This window comes from Chiloscyllium punctatum, chromosome 33 (assembly GCF_047496795.1).
Source record: "Chiloscyllium punctatum isolate Juve2018m chromosome 33, sChiPun1.3, whole genome shotgun sequence".
Classification (NCBI taxonomy): domain Eukaryota; kingdom Metazoa; phylum Chordata; class Chondrichthyes; order Orectolobiformes; family Hemiscylliidae; genus Chiloscyllium; species Chiloscyllium punctatum.
In genome coordinates, this window is record NC_092771.1 from 53941588 (window position 1) to 53963215 (window position 21628).

Consider the following 21628-nt stretch of genomic DNA (forward strand, 5'->3'; position numbering starts at 1 on the left):
TGGGCGAGAGAGAGTGAGGGGGCAGAGTGAGAGTGGGTGAGATAGAGTGTGGGCGAGAGAGAGAGAGTGGGAGAGAGTGAGAGAGTGGGCGAGAGAGAGTGGGCGAGAGAGAGTGTGGGAGAGAGTGAGAGAGTGGCCGAGAGAGAGAGTGGGAGAGAGAGAGAGTGGGAGAGAGTGAGAGAGTGGGCGAGAGAGAGAGTGGGAGAGAGTGAGAGAGTGTGCGAGAGAGAGTGGGGAAGAGAGAGAGAATGGGCGAGAGAGAGTGTGGGCGAGAGAGACTGGGCGAGAGAGAGGGTGGGAGAGAGTGAGAGAGTGGGCGAGAGAGAGTGGGCGAGAGAGAGTGTGGGAGAGAGTGAGAGAGTGGGCGAGAGAGAGAGTGGGCGAGAGAGAGAGTGGGAGAGAGAGAGTCGGAGAGAGTGAGAGAGAGGGCGAGAGAGAGTCGGAGAGAGTGAGAGAGTGGGCGAGAGAGAGTGGGCGAGAGAGAGAGTGGGAGAGAGTGAGAGAGTGAGCGCGAGAGAGTGGGCGAAAGAGAGAGTGGGAGAGAGTGAGAGAATGGGCGACAGAGAGTGGGCGAGAGAGAGAGTGGGCGAGAGAGAGAGTGGGAGAGAGTGAGAGAGTGGGCGAGAGAGAGAGTGGGAGAGAGTGAGAGAGTGGGCGAGAGAGACAGTGGGCGAGTGAGACAGAGGGCGAGAGAGAGTGGGAGAGAGTGAGAGAATCGGCGAGAGAGAGTGGGCGAGAGAGAGAGTGGGAGAGAGTGAGAGATTGGGCGAGAGAGAGAGTGGGCATTAGAGAGTGTGGGCGAGACAGAGTGGGAGAGAGTGAGAGAGTGGGCGAGAGAGAGAGTGGGAGAGAGTGAGAGAGTGGGTGAGACAGAGAGTGGGCACGAGAGAGAGTGGGCAAGAGAGAGTGTGGGAGAGAGTGAGAGAGTGGGCGAGAGAGAGAGTGGGAGAGAGTGAGAGAGTCGGCGAGAGAGAGAGTGGGAGAGAGTGAGAGAGTGGGCGAGACAGAGAGTGGGCGCGAGAGAGAGTCGGCAAGAGAGAGTGTGGGAGCGAGTGAGAGAATGGGCGAGAGAGAGAGTGTGCATTAGAGAGTGTGGGCGAGACAGAGTGAGAGAGAGAGAGAGTGGGAGAGAGTGAGAGAGTGGGCGAGAGAGAGAGTGGGAGAGAGAGAGAGTGGGAGAGGGAGAGTGTGGGAGAGAGAGAATGGGAGAGAGTGAGAGAGTGGGCGAGAGAGAGAGTGGGAGAGAATGAGAGAGTGGGCGAGAGAGAGAGTGGGAGAGAGTGAGAGAGTTGGCGAGAGAGAGAGTGGGCGAGAGAGAGAGTGGGAGAGAGTGAGAGAGTGGACGAGAGAGAGAGTGGGAGAGAGTGAGAGAGTGGACGAGAGAGTGTGCGCGAGAGAGAGAGTGGGAGAGAGTGAGAGAGTGGGCGAGACAGAGAGTGGGCGCGAGAGAGAGTCGGCAAGAGAGAGTGTGGGAGCGAGTGAGAGAATGGGCGAGAGAAAGAGTGTGCATTAGAGAGTGTGGGCGAGACAGAGTGAGAGAGAGAGAGTGGGAGAGAGTGAGAGAGTGGGCGAGAGAGAGAGTGGGAGAGAGTGAGAGAGTTGGCGAGAGAGAGAGTGGGCGAGAGAGAGAGTGGGAGAGAGTGAGAGAGTGGACGAGAGAGTGTGCGCGAGAGAGAGAGTGGGCAAGAGAGAGAGTGGGCGAGAGAGAGGGAGGGCGAGAGGGAGGGAGGGCGAGATAGTGTGGGCGAGAGAGAGTGTGCGCGATAGAGAAAGAGTAGGCAAGAGAAAGAGTAGGCGACAGAGAGTGGTGGAAGAGAGTGAAGGCTAGAGAGAGAGTGGGCGAGAGAGAGAGAGTGGGTGAGAGAGAGAGAATGGGCGAGAGTGAGAGAGTGGGTGAGAGATTGAGTGGGTGGGAGAGTGTGTGACAGAGAGTGGGCGAGAGAGAGTGTAGGCGAGAGTGAGTGAGAGGGCAGAGTGACAGTGGGTGAGATAGAGTGTGGGCGAGAGAGAGAGTGGGAGAGAGTGAGAGAGTGGGCGAGAAAGAGAGTGGGGAAGAGAGAGAGAACGGGCGAGAGAGAGTGTGGGTGAGAGAGAGTGGGCGGGAGTAAGACAGTGGGCAAGAGGGAGTGGGTGAGAGAGTGTCAGCGATGGAGAGGGTGAGTGGGCGAGAGAGAGAATGTGGGTGGGAGTTAGAGGGGGAAGAGGCACATAGTGGGCGAGAGAGAGAGTGGGCGAGAGAGAGAGAGTGGGCGAGAGTTAGAGTTTGGGCGATAGAGAGAGTGGGCAATAGAGAGTGTTTCGAGACAGAGAGTGGGTGAGAGTGAGACTGGGCGAGAGTGAGATTGTGGGCGAGAGTGAGAATGGGCGCGAGTGAGAGAGTGGGCGAGAGAGAGTGGGCGAGAGTGAGAGAGTTGGTGAGAGAGAGAGTGGGAGAGAGTGAGAGAGTGGGCGAGAGAGAGAGTGGGAGAGAGTGAGAGAGTGGGCGAGAGAGAGAGTGGGAGAGAGTGAGAGAATGGGCGAGAGAGAGTGGGCGAGAGAGAGAGTGGGAGAGAGTGAGAGATTAGGCGAGAGAGAGTGGGCATTAGAGAGTGTGGGAGAGACAGAGTGGGAGAGAGTGAGAGAGTGGGCGAGACAGAGAGTGGGAGAGAGTGAGAGAGTGGGCAAGAGAGAGTGTGGGAGAGAGTGAGAGAATGGGCGAGAGAGGGAGTGGGCATTAGAGAGTGTGGGAGAGACAGAGTGGGAGAGAGTGAGAGAATGGGCGAGAGAGAGAGTGGGAGAGAGTGAGAGAGTGGACGAGAGAGTGTGGGTGAGAGAGGGAATGGGAGAGAGTGAGAGATTGGGCGAGAGAGAGAGTGGGAGAAAGTGAGAGTGGGAGAGAGTGAGAGAGTGGGAGAGAGAGAGAGTGGGAGAGAGTAAGAGAGTGGGCGAGACAGAGTCGGAGAGAGTGAGAGAGTGGGCGAGAGAGAGTGGGCGAGAGAGAGAGTGGGAGAGAGTGAGAGAGTGGGAGAGAGAGAGAGTGGGAGAGAGTAAGAGAGTGGGCGAGAGAGAGAGTGGGAGAGAGTGAGAGAGTGGGCGGGAGAGAGAGAGAGAGAATGGGCGAGAGAGAGAGTGGGTGTGAGAGAGATTGGGGGAGAGAGAGAGAGAGTGGGTGAGGGAGAGTGGGCGAGACAGGGAGACTGGGTGAGAGATAGAGAGGGGCGAGAGTGAGAGAGTGGGCGAGAGAGAGAATGGGAGAGAGTGAGAGAGTGGGCGAGAGAGAGTCGGAGAGAGTGAGAGAGTGGGCGAGAGAGAGTGGGAGAGCGTGAGAGAGTGGGCGCGAGAGAGTGGGCGAGAGAGAGAGTGGAAGAGAGTGAGAGAGTGGGCGAGAGAGAGTCGGAGAGAGTGAGAGAGTGGGCGAGAGAGAGAGTGTGGGAGAGAGTGATTAGAGGGCGAGAGAGAGAGTGGGAGAGAGTGAGAGAGTGGGCGAGAGAGAGAGTGGGAGAGACTGAGAGAGTGTGCGAGAGAGAGAGTGGGCGAGAGAGAGTGTGGGAGAGAATGAGAGAATGGGCGAGAGAGAGAGTGGGAGAGAGAGAGAGTGGGCGCGAGAGAGAGTGGGCAAGAGACAGTGTGGGAGAGAGTGAGAGAATGGGCGAGAGAGAGAGTGGGCGAGAGAGAGTGTGGGAGAGAGTGAGAGAGTGGGCGAGAGAGAGAGTGGGCGAGAGAGAGTGTGGGAGAGAGTGAGAGAGTGTGCGAGAGAGAGAGTGGGCGAGAGAGAGTGTGGGAGAGAATGAGAGAATGGGCGAGAGAGAGATTGGGCGAGAGAGAGAGTTGGCGCGAGAGAGAGTGGGCAAGAGAGAGTGTGGGAGATAGTGAGAGAATGGGCGAGAGAGAGAGTGGGCGAGAGAGAGTGTGGGAGAGAGTGAGAGAATGGGCGAGAGAGAGAGTGGGAGAGAGAGAGAGTGGGAGAGAGTGAGAGATTGGGCGAGAGAGAGAGTGGGCATTAGAGAGTGTGGGCGAGACAGAGTGGGAGAGAGTGAGAGAATGGGCGAGAGAGAGTGGGCGAGAGAGAGAGTGGGAGAGAGTGAGAGAGTGGGCGCGAGAGAGTGGGCAAGAGAGAGAGCGGGAGAGAGTGAGAGAGTGGGTGAGAGAGAGAGTGGGTGAGAGAGTGGGAGAGAGTGAGAAAGTGGGTGAGAGAGAGTGGGCGAGAGAGAGTGGGAGTGAGAGAGTAGGGGTGAGACAGAGAGGGCGAGAGAGAGTGTGGGCGAGAGTGAGTGAGAGGGCAGAGTGACAGTGGGTGAGATAGAGTGTGGGCGAGAGATAGAGTGGGAGAGAGTGAGAGAGTGGGCGAGAAAGAGAGTGGGGAAGAGAGAGAGAATGGGCGAGAGAGAGTGTGGGCGAGAGAGAGTGGGCGGGAGTAAGACAGTGGGCAAGAGGGAGTGGGTGAGAGAGAGTGTGGGCGAGAGAGAGACAGGGCGAAAGAGAGATTGGGTGAGAGAGAGTGGGCGAGAGAGAGAGGTAGGCGAGATGGGCGCGGGTGAGAGGGACAGTGGGTGAGAGAGAATGTGGGTGAGAGAATGTGGGCGAGAGAGAGTGTGGGCGAAAGATTTGGTGAGAGAGTGGATGAGAGAGAGAAAGAGTGGGCGAGGGATCGGGTGAGTGGGCGAAAGAGAGAGAATGTGGGTGAGAGTGAGAGGGGGAAGAGGGACATAGTGGGCGAGAGAGAGAGTGGGAGAGAGAGAGAGTGTGGGCGAGAGAGAGAGTGGGAGAGAGTGAGAGTGTGGGCGCGAGAGAGAGTCGGCAAGAGAGAGTGTGGGAGCAAGTGAGAGAATGGGCGAGAGAGAGAGTGTGCATTAGAGAGTGTGGGCGAGACAGAGTGAGAGAGAGAGAGTGGGAGAGAGTGAGAGAGTGGGCGAGAGAGAGTGTGGGAGAGAGTGTGAGAATGGGCGAAAGAGAGAGTGGGAGAGAGAGAGAGTGGGAGAGAGTGAGAGATTGGGCGAGAGAGAGAGTGGGCGCGAGAGAGAGTGGGCAAGAGAGAGTGTGGGAGAGAGTGAGAGAATGGGCGAGAGAGAGAGTGGGCGAGAGAGAGTGTGGGAGAGAGTGTGAGAATGGGCGAGAGAGAGAGTGGGAGAGAGAGAGAGTGGGAGAGAGTGAGAGAATGGGCGAGAGAGAGTGGGCGAGAGAGAGAGTGGGAGAGAGTGAGAGAGTGGGCGCGAGAGAGTGGGAGAGAGAGAGAGCGGGAGAGAGTGAGAGAGTGGGTGAGAGAGAGTGTGGGTGAGAGAGAGAGTGGGTGAGAGAGTGTGGGAGTGAGAGAGTGGGAGAGAGTGAGAGAGTGGGCGTGAGAGAGTGGGCGAGAGAGAGTGGGAGTGAGAGAGTGGGGGTGAGACAGAGAGGGCGAGAGAGAGTGTAGGCGAGAGTGAGTGAGAGGGCAGAGTGACAGTGGGTGAGATAGAGTGTGGGCGAGAGAGAGAGTGGGAGAGAGTGAGAGAGTGGGCGAGAAAGAGAGTGGGGAAGAGAGAGAGAACGGGCGAGAGAGAGTGTGGGTGAGAGAGAGTGGGCGGGAGTAAGACAGTGGGCAAGAGGGAGTGGGTGAGAGAGTGTCAGCGATGGAGAGGGTGAGTGGGCGAGAGAGAGAATGTGGGTGGGAGTTAGAGGGGGAAGAGGCACATAGTGGGCGAGAGAGAGAGAGTGGGCGAGAGAGAGAGAGTGGGCGAGAGTTAGAGTTTGGGCGATAGAGAGAGTGGGCAATAGAGAGTGTTTCGAGACAGAGAGTGGGTGAGAGTGAGACTGGGCGAGAGTGAGATTGTGGGCGAGAGTGAGAATGGGCGCGAGTGAGAGAGTGGGCGAGAGAGAGTGGGCGAGAGTGAGAGAGTTGGTGAGAGAGAGAGTGGGAGAGAGTGAGAGAGTGGGCGAGAGAGAGAGTGGGAGAGAGTGAGAGAGTGGGCGAGAGAGAGAGTGGGAGAGAGTGAGAGAATGGGCGAGAGAGAGTGGGCGAGAGAGAGAGTGGGAGAGAGTGAGAGATTAGGCGAGAGAGAGTGGGCATTAGAGAGTGTGGGAGAGACAGAGTGGGAGAGAGTGAGAGAGTGGGCGAGACAGAGAGTGGGAGAGAGTGAGAGAGTGGGCAAGAGAGAGTGTGGGAGAGAGTGAGAGAATGGGCGAGAGAGGGAGTGGGCATTAGAGAGTGTGGGAGAGACAGAGTGGGAGAGAGTGAGAGAATGGGCGAGAGAGAGAGTGGGAGAGAGTGAGAGAGTGGACGAGAGAGTGTGGGTGAGAGAGGGAATGGGAGAGAGTGAGAGATTGGGCGAGAGAGAGAGTGGGAGAAAGTGAGAGAATGGGCGAGAGAGAGTGGGCGAGAGAGAGAGTGGGAGAGAGTGGGAGAGTGTGCGAGAGTGAGTGGGCGAGAGGGATTGTGTGAGAGAGTGGGCGAGAGAGAGAGTGGGAGAGAGTGAGAGAGTGGGCGAGAGAGAGAGTGGGGAAGAGAGAGAGAATGGGCGAGAGAGAGTGTGGGCGAGAGAGACTGTGCAATAGCGAGAGTGGGGAGAGAGTGAGAGAGTGGGCGAGAGAGAGAGTGGGCGAGAGAGAGAGTGGGAGAGAGTGAGAGAGTGGACGAGAGAGTGTGGGCGAGAGAGAGAGTGGGAGAGAGAGAGTCGGAGAGAGTGAGAGAGTGGGCGAGAGAGAGTCGGAGAGAGTGATAGAGTGGGCGAGAGAGAGTGGGCGAGAGAGAGAGTGGGAGAGAGTAAGAGAGCGGGCGAGAGAGAGAGTGGGCGAGAGAGAGAGTGGGAGAGAGTGAAAGAATGGGCGAGAGAGAGTGGGCGAGAGAGAGAGTGGGAGAGAGTGAGAGAGTGGGCGAGAGAGAGAGTGGGAGAGAGAGAGAGAGTGGGCGAGAGAGAGAGTGGGAGAGAGTGAGAGAGTGGGCGAGAGAGAGAGTGGGAGAGAGAGAGAGAGTGGGCGAGAGAGAGAGTGGGAGAGAGTGAGAGAGTGGGAGAGAGAGAGTCGGAGAGAGTGAGAGAGTGGGCGAGAGAGAGTGTGGGATAGAGTGAGAGATTGGGCGAGAGAGAGTGGGCTTTAGAGAGTGTGGGAGAGAGTGAGAGAATGGGTGAGAGAGCGTGGGCGAGAGAGAGAGTGGGAGAGAGTGAGAGATTGGGCGAGAGAGAGAGTGGGAGAGAGAGAGAGTGGGAGAGAGTGAGAGAGTGGGAGAGAGAGAGAGTGGGAGAGAGTAAGAGAGTGGGCGAGACAGAGTCGGAGAGAGTGAGAGAGTGGGCGAGAGAGAGTGGGCGAGAGAGAGAGTGGGAGAGAGTGAGAGAGTGGGAGAGAGAGAGAGTGGGAGAGAGTAAGAGAGTGGGCGAGAGAGAGAGTGGGAGAGAGTGAGAGAGTGGGCGGGAGAGAGAGAGAGAGAATGGGCGAGAGAGAGAGTGGGTGTGAGAGAGATTGGGGGAGAGAGAGAGAGAGTGGGTGAGGGAGAGTGGGCGAGACAGGGAGACTGGGTGAGAGATAGAGAGGGGCGAGAGTGAGAGAGTGGGCGAGAGAGAGAATGGGAGAGAGTGAGAGAGTGGGCGAGAGAGAGTCGGAGAGAGTGAGAGAGTGGGCGAGAGAGAGTGGGGTGAGAGCGTGAGAGAGTGGGCGCGAGAGAGTGGGCGAGAGAGAGAGTGGAAGAGAGTGAGAGAGTGGGCGAGAGAGAGTCGGAGAGAGTGAGAGAGTGGGCGAGAGAGAGAGTGTGGGAGAGAGTGATTAGAGGGCGAGAGAGAGAGTGGGAGAGAGTGAGAGAGTGGGCGAGAGAGAGAGTGGGAGAGACTGAGAGAGTGTGCGAGAGAGAGAGTGGGCGAGAGAGAGTGTGGGAGAGAATGAGAGAATGGGCGAGAGAGAGAGTGGGAGAGAGAGAGAGTGGGCGCGAGAGAGAGTGGGCAAGAGACAGTGTGGGAGAGAGTGAGAGAATGGGCGAGAGAGAGAGTGGGCGAGAGAGAGTGTGGGAGAGAGTGAGAGAGTGGGCGAGAGAGAGAGTGGGCGAGAGAGAGTGTGGGAGAGAGAGTGAGAGAGTGTGCGAGAGAGAGAGTGGGCGAGAGAGAGTGTGGGAGAGAATGAGAGAATGGGCGAGAGAGAGATTGGGCGAGAGAGAGAGTTGGCGCGAGAGAGAGTGGGCAAGAGAGAGTGTGGGAGATAGTGAGAGAATGGGCGAGAGAGAGAGTGGGCGAGAGAGAGTGTGGGAGAGAGTGAGAGAATGGGCGAGAGAGAGAGTGGGAGAGAGAGAGAGTGGGAGAGAGTGAGAGATTGGGCGAGAGAGAGAGTGGGCATTAGAGAGTGTGGGCGAGACAGAGTGGGAGAGAGTGAGAGAATGGGCGAGAGAGAGTGGGCGAGAGAGAGAGTGGGAGAGAGTGAGAGAGTGGGCGCGAGAGAGTGGGCAAGAGAGAGAGCGGGAGAGAGTGAGAGAGTGGGTGAGAGAGAGAGTGGGTGAGAGAGTGGAGAGAGTGAGAAAGTGGGCGGAGAGAGAGTGGGCGAGAGAGAGTGGGAGTGAGAGAGTAGGGGTGAGACAGAGAGGGCGAGAGAGAGTGTGGGCGAGAGTGAGTGAGAGGGCAGAGTGACAGTGGGTGAGATAGAGTGTGGGCGAGAGATAGAGTGGGAGAGAGTGAGAGAGTGGGCGAGAAAGAGAGTGGGGAAGAGAGAGAGAATGGGCGAGAGAGAGTGTGGGCGAGAGAGAGTGGGCGGGAGTAAGACAGTGGGCAAGAGGGAGTGGGTGAGAGAGAGTGTGGGCGAGAGAGAGACAGGGCGAAAGAGAGATTGGGTGAGAGAGAGTGGGCGAGAGAGAGAGGTAGGCGAGATGGGCGCGGGTGAGAGGGACAGTGGGTGAGAGAGAATGTGGGTGAGAGAATGTGGGCGAGAGAGAGTGTGGGCGAAAGATTTGGTGAGAGAGTGGATGAGAGAGAGAGAAAGAGTGGGCGAGGGATCGGGTGAGTGGGCGAAAGAGAGAGAATGTGGGTGAGAGTGAGAGGGGGGAAGAGGGACATAGTGGGCGAGAGAGAGAGTGGGAGAGAGAGAGAGTGTGGGCGCGAGAGAGAGAGAGTGGGAGAGAGTGAGAGAGTGGGAGAGAGAGAGTCGGAGAGAGTGAGAGAGTGGGCGAGAGAGAGTGTGGGATAGAGTGAGAGATTGGGCGAGAGAGAGTGGGCTTTAGAGAGTGTGGGAGAGAGTGAGAGAATGGGTGAGAGAAAGTGGGCGAGAGAGAGAGTGGGAGAGAGTGAGAGATTGGGCGAGAGAGAGAGTGGGAGAGAGAGAGAGTGGGAGGAGAGTGAGAGAGTGGGAGAGAGAGAGAGTGGGAGAGAGTAAGAGAGTGGGCGAGACAGAGTCGGAGAGAGTGAGAGAGTGGGCGAGAGAGAGTGGGCGAGAGAGAGAGTGGGAGAGAGTGAGAGAGTGGGAGAGAGAGAGAGTGGGAGAGAGTAAGAGAGTGGGCGAGAGAGAGAGTGGGAGAGAGTGAGAGAGTGGGCGGGAGAGAGAGAGAGAGAATGGGCGAGAGAGAGAGTGGGTGTGAGAGAGATTGGGGGAGAGAGAGAGAGAGTGGGCGAGGGAGAGTGGGCGAGACAGGGAGACTGGGTGAGAGATAGAGAGGGGCGAGAGTGAGAGTGGGCGAGAGAGAGAGTGGGAGAGAGTGAGAGAGTGGGCGAGAGAGAGTCGGAGAGAGTGAGAGAGTGGGCGAGAGAGAGAGGGCGAGAGAGAGAGTGGGAGAGAGTGAGAGAGTGGGCGCGAGAGAGTGGGCGAGAGAGAGAGTGGAAGAGAGTGAGAGAGTGGGCGAGAGAGAGAGTGGGAGAGACTGAGAGAGTGGGCGAGAGAGAGAGTGGGAGAGAGTGAGAGAGTGTGCGAGAGAGAGAGTGGGCGAGAGAGAGAGTGGGAGAGAGTGAGAGATTGGGCGAGAGAGAGAGTGGGAGAGAGAGAGAGTGGGAGAGAGTGAGAGAGTGGGAGAGAGAGAGAGTGGGAGAGAGTAAGAGAGTGGGCGAGAGAGAGTCGGAGAGAGTGAGAGAGTGGGCGAGAGAGAGAGTGTGGGAGAGAGTGATTAGAGGGCGAGAGAGAGAGTGGGAGAGAGTGAGAGAGTGGGCGAGAGAGAGAGTGGGAGAGAGTGAGAGAGTGGGCGAGAGAGAGAGTGGGAGAGAGAGAGAGAGGGAGAGAGTGAGAGAATCGGCGAGAGAGAGAGTGGGAGAGAGAGGGAGGGAGAGAGTGAGAGAGTGTGCGAGAGAGAGAATGGGCGAGAGAGAGTGGGCGAGAGAGAGAGTGGGAGAGAGTGAGAGAGTGGGCGCGAGAGAGTGGGCAAGAGAGAGAGCGGGAGAGAGTGAGAGAGTGGGTGAGAGAGAGAGTGGGTGAGAGAGTGTGGGAGTGAGAGAGTGGGAGAGAGTGAGAGTGGGCGAGAGAGAGTGGGCGAGATAGAGTGGGAGTGAGAGAGTAGGGGTGATACAGAGAGGGCGAGAGAGAGTGTGGGCGAGAGTGAGTGAGAGGGCAGAGTGACAGTGGGTGAGATAGAGTGTGGGCGAGAGAGAGAGTGGGAGAGAGTGAGAGAGTGGGCGAGAAAGAGAGTGGGGAAGAGAGAGAGCGGGAGAGAGTGAGAGAGTGGGTGAGAGAGAGAGTGGGTGAGAGAGTGTGGGAGTGAGAGAGTGGGAGAGAGTGAGAGAGTGGGCGAGAGAGAGTGGGCGAGAGAGAGTGGGAGTGAGAGAGTAGGGGTGAGACAGAGAGGGCGAGAGAGAGTGTGGGCGAGAGTGAGTGAGAGGGCAGAGTGACAGTGGGTGAGATAGAGTGTGGGCGAGAGATAGAGTGGGAGAGAGTGAGAGAGTGGGCGAGAAAGAGAGTGGGGAAGAGAAAGAGAATGGGCGAGAGAGATTGTGGGCGAGAGAGAGTGGGCGGGAGTAAGACAGTGGGCAAGAGGGAGTGGGTGAGAGAGAGTGTGGGCGAGAGAGAGACAGGGCGAAAGAGAGATTGGGTGAGAGAGAGTGGGCGAGAGAGAGAGGTAGGCGAGATGGGCGCGGGTGAGAGGGAGAGTGGGTGAGAGAGAATGTGGGTGAGAGAATGTGGGCGAGAGAGAGTGTGGGCGAAAGATTTGGTGAGAGAGTGGATGAGAGAGAGAAAGAGTGGGCGAGGGATAGGGTGAGTGGGCGAAAGAGAGAGAATGTGGGTGAGAGTGAGAGGGGGAAGAGGGACATAGTGGGCGAGAAAGAGTGGGCGAGAGATAGAGAGTGGGCGAGAGTGAGAGAGTGGGCGAGAGAGAGAGAGTGGGCGAGACAGAGAGTGCGTGAGACTGAGACTGGGCCAAAGAGAAAGTGGGTGAGAGAGAGTGGGCGAGATTGTGACTGGACGAGAGTGAGAGAGTGGGCAAGAGAGAGAATGGGCAAGAGAGAGTGTGGGCGAGAGTGAGAGAATGGGCAAGAGAGAGTGTGGGCGAGAGTGAGAGAATGGGCGAGAGAGAGAGTGGGCGAGAGAGAGAGTGGGCGAGCGAAAGAGTGGGAGAGAGAAAGAGTGAGAGAGAGAGTGGGTGTGAGAGAGAGAGTGGGCAAGAGTGAGTGGGTGAGAGAGAGTGTGGGCGAGAGAGAGAGTGGGTGAAAGATTTGGTGAGAGAGAGTGGGCGAGAGAGAGAAAGAGTGGGTGAGAGTGTCAGCGATGGAGAGGGTGAGTGGGCGAGAGAGAGAATGTGGGTGGGAGTGAGAGGGGGAAGAGGGACATAGTGGGCGAGAGAGAGAGTGGGCGAGAGAGAGAGAGTGGGCGAGAGAGAGAGAGTGGGCGAGAGTGAGAGTTTGGGCGAGAGAAAGAGTGGGCAATAGAGAGTGTTTCGAGACAGAGAGTGGGTGAGAGTGAGACTGGGCGAGAGTGAGAGAGTGGGTGAGAGAGAGTGTGGGCGAGAGTGAGAGAGTGGGCGAGAGAGAATGGGAGAGAGTGAGATTGTGGGGGAGAGTGAGAATGGGCGCGAGTGAGAGAGTGGGCGAGAGAGAGTGGGCGAGAGTGAGAGATTTGGTGAGAGAGAGAGTGGGAGAGAGTGAGAGAGTGGGCGAGAGAGAGAGTGGGAGAGAGTGAGAGAGTGGGCGAGAGAGAGAGTGGGCGAGAGAGAGAGTGGGAGAGAGTGATAGAGTGGGCGAGAGAGAGAGTGGGAGAGAGTGAGAGAGTGGGCGAGAGAGAGAGTGGGAGAGAGTGAGAGAATGGGCGAGAGAGAGTGGGCGAGAGAGAGAGTGGGAGACAGTGAGAGATTGGGCGAGAGAGAGTGGGCATTAGAGAGTGTGGGCGAGACAGAGTGGGAGAGAGTGAGAGAGTGGGCGAGAGAGAGAGTGGGAGAGAGTGAGAGAGTGGGCGAGACAGAGAGTGGGCGCGAGAGAGAGTGGGCGCGAGAGAGAGTGGGCAAGAGAGAGAGTGGGCGAGAGAGAGGGAGGGCGAGAGAGAGGGAGGGCGAGATAGTGTGGGCGAGACAGAGTGTGGGCGATAGAGAAAGAGTAGGCAAGAGAAAGAGTAAGCGACAGAGAGTGGTGGAAGAGAGTGAAGGCTAGAGAGAGAGTGGGCGAGAGTGGGTGAGAGAGTGAAGGCAAGAGAGAGAGTGGGCGAGAGAGAGAGAGTGGGTGAGAGAGAGAGAATGGGCGAGAGTGAGAGAGTGGGTGAGAGATTGAGTTGGTGAGAGAGTGTGTGACAGAGAGTGGGCGAGAGAGAGTGGGAGTGAGAGTGGGAGAGAGTGAGAGAGTGGGTGAGAGAGAGTGGGCGATAGAGAGTGTGGGAGAGAGTGAGACAGTGGGCAAGAGAGAGTGGGCGAGCGGGAGTGTGGGAGAGAGAGTGTGGGAGAGAGAGAGGTAGGCGAGAGAGCGCGGGTGAGAGGGAGAGTGGGTGAGAGAGAATGTGGGTGAGAGAGAATGTGGGCGAGAGAGAGTGTGGGCGAAAGATTTGGTGAGAGAGTGGATGAGAGAGAGAAAGAGTGGGCGAGGGATAGGGTGAGTGGGCGAAAGAGAGAGAATGTGGGTGAGAGTGAAAGGGGGAAGAGGGACATAGTGGGCGAGAAAGAGTGGGCGAGAGATAGAGAGTGGGCGAGAGTGAGAGAGTGGGCGAGAGAGAGAGAGTGGGCGAGACAGAGAGTGCGTGAGAGTGAGACTGGGCCAAAGAGAAAGTGGGTGAGAGAGAGTGGGCGAGATTGTGACTGGACGAGAGTGAGAGAGTGGGGCAAGAGAGAGAATGGGCAAGAGAGAGTGTGGGCGAGAGTGAGAGAATGGGCAAGAGACAGTGTGGGCGAGAGTGAGAGAATGGGCGAGAGAGAGAGTGGGCGAGAGAGAGAGTGGGCGAGCGAAAGAGTGGGAGAGAGAAAGAGTGAGAGAGAGAGTGGGTGTGAGAGAGAGAGTGGGCAAGAGAGAGAGTGGGCAAGAGTGAGTGGGTGAGAGAGAGTGTGGGCGAGAGAGAGAGTGGGTGAAAGATTTGGTGAGAGAGAGTGGGCGAGAGAGAGAAAGAGTGGGTGAGAGAGTGTCAGCGATGGAGAGGGTGAGTGGGCGAGAGAGAGAATGTGGGTGGGAGTGAGAGGGGGAAGAGGGACATAGTGGGCGAGAGAGAGAGTGGGCGAGAGAGAGAGTGTGGGCGAGAGTGAGAGTTTGGGCGAGAGAGAGTGGGCAATAGAGAGTGTGCCGAGACAGAGATTGGGTGAGAGAGAGTGTGGGCGAGAGTGAGAGAGTGGGCGAGAGAGAGAGTGGGAGAGAGTGAGATTTTGGGCGAGAGTGAGAATGGGCGCGAGTGAGAGAGTGGGCGAGAGTGAGAGAGTCGGCGAGAGAGAGTGTGGGTGAGAGAGAGTGTGGGCGAGATAGAGTGTGTGCGAGACAGAGAGTGAGAGAGTGGGCGAGGGAGAGTGGACGAGAGAGAGTGGGCGAGAATGTGACTGGGCGAGAATGAGAGAGTGGGAGAGAGAGAGTGGGCGAGAGAGAGTGGGCGAGAGAGAGTGGGAGAGAGTGAGTTTGGGAGAGTGAGAGAGTGGGCGAGAGAGATAGTGGGAGAGAGTGAGAGAGTGGGCGATAGAGAGAGTGGGAGAGAGTGAGAGAGTGGGCGAGGGAGAGTGTGGGAGAGAGTGAGAGAGTGGGTGAGGGAGAGTGAGAGAGTGGGCGAGTGAGAGTGTGGGAGACAGTGAGAGAGTGGGCGAGGGAGAGAGTGGGAGAGAGTGAGAGAGTGGGCGAGAGAGAGTGGGCGAGAGAGAGAGTGGGAGAGAGTGAGAGAGTGGGCGAGAGAGAGAGTGGGAGAGAGTGAGAGACTGGGCGAGACAGAGAGTGGGCGCGAGAGAGAGTCGGCAAGAGAGAGTGTGGGAGCGAGTGAGAGAATGGGCGAGAGAGAGAGTGTGCATTAGAGAGTGTGGGCGAGACAGAGTGAGAGAGAGAGAATGGGAGAGAGTGAGAGAGTGGGCGAGAGAGAGAGTGGGAGAGAGTGAGAGAGTGGGCGAGAGAGAGTGAGAGAGTGGGCGAGGGAGAGTGTGGGATTGAGTGAGAGAGTGGGCGAGGGAGAGAGTGGGAGAGAGTGAGAGAGAGGGCGAGGGAGAGTGGACGAGAGAGAGAATGGGAGAGAGTGAGAGAGTGGGCGAGAGAGAGTGTGGGAGTGAGTGAGACAGTGGGCAAGGGAGAGTGTGGGAGAGAGTGAGGGAGTGTGCGAGGGAGAGAGTGGGAGAGAGTGAGAGAGTGGGCGAGGGAGAGTGGACGAGAGAGCGAATGGGCGAGAGAGAGTGTGGGCGAGAGTGAGACTGGGTGAAAGAGAGAGAGTGGGTGAGAGAGAGAGTGGGCGAGCGAAAGAGTGGGAGAGTGAGAGAGTGAGAGATTGAGTGTGAGATAGTGTGGGCGAGAGAGAGAGAGTGGGAGCGAATAAGATTGGGCGAGAGTGAGGGGGCAGAGGGTGAGTGGGTGAGAGAGAGTGGGCGAGAGAGAGTGGGGGTGAGAGAGAGTGTGGGCAAGAAGAGAGACTGGATGAAAGATTGGGTGAGAGAGAGTGGGCGAGAGAGAGGAAGAGTGGGCGAGAGAGAGTGGGCGAGAGAGAGAGTGAGCGAGAGAGAGAGTGGGCGAGAGTGAGAGAGTGGGAGAGAGTGAGAGAGTGGGCGAGAGAGAGAGTGGGCGAGAGAGAGTGGGGGGGCAGAGGGAGATATTGGGCAAGAGAAAGTGTTGGTGAGAGAGAAGGTGGGCGAGAAATAGAGTGGGCGAGAAAGAGACAGTGGGCGAGAGAGAGAGTGTGGGCGAGAGAGATCGACGAGAGAGAGTGTGTGAGAGGGAGAGTGTGTGTGAGAGAGAGCGGGCAAGAGAGAGAGTGGGCAAGAGAGAGAGAGTGGATGAGAGAGAGGGCGAGAGAGAGAGCGGGCGAGAGAGAGTGGGCGAGAGTGTGGGTAAGAAAGAGATGGGCAAGAGAGTGAGTGGGCGAGAGTCGGTGAGAGAGAGTGGGCGAGAGAGTGTGGGCGAAAGAGAGAGTGGGCGAGAGAGAGTGGGTGACAGAAAGAGTGGGAGTGAGAGAGTGGGGGTGAGAGAGTGGGCGAGAGAGAGTGAGTGGGCGAGAGAGAGAGAGTGGGCGAGGGAGAGTGTATGCGAGAGAGAGTGTGGGCGAGAGTAAGTGAGGGGGCAGAGGGAGATAGTTGGCGAGAGAGAGTGTGGGCGAAAGAGAGGTTGGGCGAGAGAGAGAGTGTGCGAGAGAGAAAGAGTGGCGAGAGAGATTGGGTGAGGGAAAGTGGGTGAGAGAGATGGTGGGTGAGAGAGAGAGTGGGCGCGGAGAGAGAGGGGACGAATGTTGGAGAGAGGGGGAGAGAGGGGGTGAGAGGGGGCGAGAGAGGGAGAGAGAGGGGACGATTGGGGAGAGAGAGGGGATGAGAGAGGGTGGGGGGAGAGAGGGTAGAGAGAGGGAGAGAGAGGAGACGAGGGGGAGAGAGAGGGGACAATGGGAGGGGAGAGAGCGGACGAGAGAAGGAGAGAGAGTTGACGATGGGGCAGAGACAGGGGACGATGTAGGAGAGAGAGGGGAGTAAGAGGGAGAGTGAGGGGACGATGGGGGAGAGAAAGGGGACGATGAGGGAGAGAGAGGGGACGAGAGAGGGAGAGAGAGGGGACGATGGGGAGAGACAGGGGACGATGTAGGAGAGAGAGGGGAGTGAGAGGGAGAGTGAGGGGACGATGGGGGAGAGAAAGGGGATAATGGGGGAGAGAGACGGGACAATGGGGGGAGAGGAGGGGAGAATGAGGGAGTGAGGGGGGAGAGAGACGGAGAGATAGAGGGGACGAATGAGGGAGAGAGGGGACAGCGAGGGAGAGAGAGGAGACGATGGGGGAGAGAGAGGGGACGATGAGGGAGAGAGAGGGGACGAGAGAGGGAGAGAGAGGGGACGATGGGGAGAGACAGGGGACGAGAGACGGGACGATAGGGTATAGAGAGGACGATGGGGGAGATAGAGGGGACGAATGAGGGATTGAGTGGGGAAGAGAGAGGGAGAGAGAGGACGATGTGGGGAGAGAGAGGGGAGGAGAGAGGGAGACAGAGGGGAGGATGGGGGAGAGAGAAGGGGCGATAGGGGAGAGAGAGGGGACGATGGGGGGAGGGGGGAGAGAGAGTGTGAGAGACGGGACGATGGGGGGAGAGAAAGGGGACGAGAGAGGGAGAGAGAGGGGACGATGGGGGAGATAGAGGAGACGAATGAGGGATTGAGTTGGGAAGAGAGAGGGAGAGAGAAGATGATTTGGGGAGAGAGAGGGGACGGAGAGAGAGAGACAGAAGGGAGGATGGGGGAGAGAGAAGGGACGATGTGGGAGAGAGAGGGGTCGATGGGGGAGAGAGAGGGGATGATGGGGAGAGAGAGGGGACAAGAGTGGGAGAGAGCCAGGATAAGAGAGGGAGAGAGAGAGAACAATGGGGGAGAGAGAGGGACGAGAGTTGGGGTGAGAGAAGGGACGAGAGAGGGAGAGAGAGGGAGAAAAAGAGGACGATACCGGGAGAGAGAGGAGACGATGGTGGCGAGAGAATGGGAGAGTGGGGGAGAGAGCGGGGATAAGATAGGGAGAGTGAGGGGACGAATGAGGGAGAGAGAGGGGAGAATGTGGGCGAGAGAGGGAGAGGGAGGGGGAGAGAGTGGGGATGAGAGAGGTAGAGAGAGAGGGGACGATGGGGGAGACAGAGGGGTCGAGAGAGCCAGAGAAAGTACGATGGGAGAGAAATAGGGGAGAATGGGGGAGAGAGAAGGGATGATGGGGGAGAGAGGGGGGACGATGGGGGAGAGAGAGGGGACGAGAGAGGGAGAGAGGGGACGATGGGGTGGAGAGAGGACGATGGGGGAGATAGAGGGGACGAATGAGGGATTGAGTGGGGAAGAGGGAGGGAGAGAGAGGACGATGTGGGGAGAGAGAGGGGACGAGAGAGGGAGACAGAGGGGAGGATGTGAGAGAGAGATGTGAGAGAGAGGGGACGATGGGGGTAGAGGGGGAGAGAGAGTGTGAGAGAGGGGATGACGGGGGGTGAGAGAGGGGATTATGGGGGGTGAGAGAGGGGATGAGAGGGGGAGAGAGGGGGGACGATGGGGGGGGGAGAGAGGGAGAGAGTGGGAGAGAGAGGAGAGAGAGAGAGAGGGGGGACAAGAGTGGGAGAGAGCCAGGATAAGAGAGGGAGGGAGAGGGAACGATGGGGGAGAGAGAGAGGAGGAGAGTGGGGGAGAGAGAGAGAAGGGACGAGAGAGGGAGAGAGAGTGAGAGAAAGAGGACGATACGGGGAGAGAGAGACGACGGTGGTGGTGAGAGAATGAGAGCGCGGGGGAGAGAGCAGGGATGAGAGAGGGAGAGCGAGGGGACGAATGAGGAAGAGAGAGGGGAGAATGGGGGTGAGAGAGGGAGAGGGCGGGGGAGACCGTGGGGATGAGAGAGGGAGAGAGAGAGGGGACGATGGGGGAGACAGAGGGGACGATGGGGGGAGACAGAGGGGACGATGGGGGAGAGAGAGGGGATGATAGAGGGAAAGAGAGGGGAAGAGAGAGGGAGAGAAGGGATGAGAGGAGGAGATAGAGGGGACGAGAGAGAGAGTAGAGAGTGAGGGGGTGAGAGAGATGGGGAGAGAGAGAGATGGTGGGAGAGAGAGACTGGGGGATGAGAGACAGTTGGCGAGATAGGGAATGGGGGGAAGAGAGTGGAGGTGAGACAGTGAGGGAGTGAGAGAAAGGGGGGGAGAGAGAGAGAGGGGTGAGAGAGAGAGGGTAGAGAGTGAGGGGTGAGAGAGATATGGGGGGAGAGAGGGGGAGAGAGAGTGGGGGGCGAGAGAAAGGGGGAGCGGGAGAGAGGGAACGAGAGGGGGACAGAGGGGACGAGAGCAGGAGAGAAAGGGGACGCGAGGTGGGACGAGAGAGGGGATGAGAGAAGGGATGATAGAGAGAGAGAGGGTGGGGAGAGAGAGGGGAGGAGAGGGAATATGAGATGGGAAGGGAGAGGGGACAATGATGGGGAGAAAGGGGGAGCAAGAGAGGGGGGGAGATGGCGAGAGAGTGAGGAGATGAGCAAAACAGGGAGAAAATGACTGAGGAAGAGCAAGAGAGAGATAGAGCAAGAGCGAGAGATCGCGAGTGAGGGGGATAAGCGACAGTGACGGGAGTAAGCGACAGAGGGTGCAAGTGAGAACAAAGGGCTGGAGAGAGTGAGAGAGAGTGGGCGAGAGTGAGAAAGGGAGCGAGAAGGAGTTTGGGCGAGAGTGAGTGAGGGGGCAGAGGGAGAGTGCGGGTGAGAGTGAGATAGTGGGCGACACAGAGAGTGGGCGAGAGTGAGAGAGTGGGTGTGAGAGAGTGAGCGAGAGAGAGAGAGAGTGGGCGAGAGAGAGTGGGCGAGAGAGAGAGTGGGCGAGAGTGAGAGAGTGGGTGTGAGAGAGTGGGCGAGAGAGAGAGAGTGGGCGAGAGAGAGAGTAGGTGAGAAAGAGTGGGCGAGAGAGAGTGTGGATGAGAAAAAGTGGGTGAGAGTGTGGGCGAGAGAGAGAAGTGAGGGAGGGGGGGAGAGAGACGGGGTGAGATAGTGAGGGGGTGAGAGAGAGGGGGTGTGAGAGAGAGACATGATATGAGAGAGAGGGAGTAAGAGAGAAAGGGACTGAGAAAGAGAGGGTCTGAGAAAGAGGGAGTGAGAGTGAGAGTGACTGAGAGAGAGAGGGGTGACAGATAGAGGTGAGAGAGAGAGTGGGCGAGAGAGAGAGTGAGAGAGAGATGGGTGCGAGAGGGGTGAGAGAGAGAGGGTGAGATAGTGAGGGTGTTTGAGGGAGTGGGTGTGAGAAAGAGAGAGGAAGTGAGAGAGAGACTGAGAAAGAAGGAGTGAGAGTGAGAGAGTGTGAGAGAGAGGGAGTAAGAGGGAGAGGGGTGAGAGAGAGGGGCGAGAGAGAGAGGGTGTTGAGAGAGGGGGTTTGAGAGAGAGTGGGTGAGAGAGCAGGCGAGAGAGAGTGGGCGAGAGAGGGGTGAGAGAGAGGCGAGAGAGAGAGATAAGGTGAGAGAAAGAGGAGGGTGAGAGAGAGAGAGAGAGAGGGGGGTGAGAGAGAATGGGCGAGAGAGAGAGTGGACGAGAGAGAGTGGGCGAGAGAGATTGTGGGCGAGAGAGAGAATGGACGAGAGAGAGATTGGTGTGAGAGAGAGAGTGGGCGAGAGAGAGTGGGCGAGGGAGAGAAGTGAGAAAGAGAAGTGAGAGAGAGGGTGGAGAGAGAGGGGGAGATAGTGAGGGAGTGAGAGAGAGGCATGATATGAGAGAGAGGGAATGAGGGAGAGAGGGACTCAGAAAGAGACGGACTGAGAAAGAGGGAGTGAGAGTGAGAGTGAGTGAGAGAGAGCGGGGTGAGATATAGAGGTTAGAGAGAGAGTGGGCGAGAGAGAGAGTGTAGGAGAGAGGGCGAGAGAGAGTGGGCGAGAGAGAGAGGTGAGAGAGAGGGTGAGAGAGAGAGGGTGAGAGAGAGATGGGTGTAAGAGGGGTGAGAGAGAGAGGGTGAGATAGTGAGGGTGTGAGAGGGAAGGGGTGTGAGAGAGAGACAGGGCGTGAGAGAGAGGGAGTGAGAGTGAGAGGGTGTGAGAAAGAAAGGGATTGAGAGAGAGAGAGTGTGTGAGAGAGAGTTGGCAAGAGAGAGAGTGGGCAAGAGAGAGGGTGAGAGAGAGTGGGCGAGAAAGAGATTGGGCGAGAGAGAGTGGGCAAAAGAGAGACTGGGTGAGAGCGAGGGTGGGTGAGAGCGCGAGTGGGTGAGAGAGAAGAGTGGGCGAGAGAGAGAGTGTGTGAGAGAGAGTGAGCGAGAGAGAGTGTGGGAGAGAGAGAGGGGGGAGAGAGTGGGCGAGAGAGAGAGAGAGTGGGCGAGAGAGGGAGCTGAGAGAAAGGGTGAGAGAGCGCGAGAGGGGTGACAGAGAGAGGGGAGAGAGAGATGGGTGTGAGAGGGGAGAGAGAGACAGGGTGAGATAGTGAGGGTGTGAGAGGGAAGGGGTGTGAGAGAGAGACAGGGCATGAGAGAGAGGGAGTGAGAGTGAGACCGTGTGAGAGTGAGAGGGTGTGAGAGAGAGAGGGACTGAGAAAGAGGGAGTGAGAGTGAGCGCGAGAGGGGTGAGAGAGTGAGAGGGTGTGAGAGAGAGAGGGCGTGAGAGAGAGAGTGAGGGGAGAGCGTGAGAGGGGTGAAAGAGAGCCCAAATGGTGAGAGAGAGGGGTAAGACAGGGGGTGTGTGAGAGAAGGAGTGAGTGAGAGGGGCAGAGAGTGAGAGAGTGAGGGAGAGAGGGAGGTAGGGAGAAATGGAGAGAGAGAGGGGGGGAAGGGGGTGAGATAGAGAAGTGGTTGAGAGAGAGAGGATGAGAGAGAGAGGGGGTGTGGGAGAGAGAAAGGGAGAGAGGCTGATGGGGTGAGGGAGTGAGGGGGTAAGAGAGAGGGGCGAAAGAAATGGGGCAAGAGAGGGGGCGAGACAGAGGGAGCGTGTGAGAGAGGAGGTGAAAGAGAGGCGTGAGAGAGACGGGTGAGCGAGAGCATGGGGTGAGAGAGAGAGAGAGGGGTGAGAGAGAGAGGGGTGAGAGAGAGAGAAGGTTCGAGAGAGAGGGAGTGGGTGGGGGTTGTGAAAGAGGGAGAGGGGTGTGAGAGAGTGAGAGGGGTTAGCGAGAGCATGGGGTGAGAGAGAGAGAGGTGAGAGAGGGGGCGAGAGCGAGAGAGGGTGAGAGAGAGGGGTGAGCGAGAGAGAGGGGTGACAGAGAGGGGCGTGAGAGAGAGAGGGTGAGAGAGGGGGAGAGAGATAGAGGCGAGAGAGAGAGTTGAAAGAGAGAGGGCTGAGAGAGACAGAGTGGGGGAGAGAGAGAGAGGGGGTGAAAAAGAGAGGGTGAGAGAGAGGACGTGTGAGAGAGAGGCGTGAGAGAGAGGGTGAGAGAGAGAGGGCTGAATGAGTGTCATGAGAGAGAGGGGTAGAGAGAGAGGGAGAGAGGGGTGTAAGAGAGAGGGGTGAGAGAGAGGGGTGTGTGAGAGAGACAGGGGTGAGACAGAGAGGACTGAGAGAGAGGGGGTGAGAGAGAGGTGTGAGAGAGAGTGAGAGAGAGGGTGAGAGAGAGAAGGAGTGAGAGAGTGAGGGGTGAGAGAGGGAGAGAGAGGGCTGAGAGAGAGGGAGCGTGAGAGAGCGAGGGGTGAGAGAGAGAGAGGGTGAGAGAGAGAGTGTGAGATATAGAGTGTGGGTGAGATAGAGTTGGCGAGAGGGTTGGGCGAG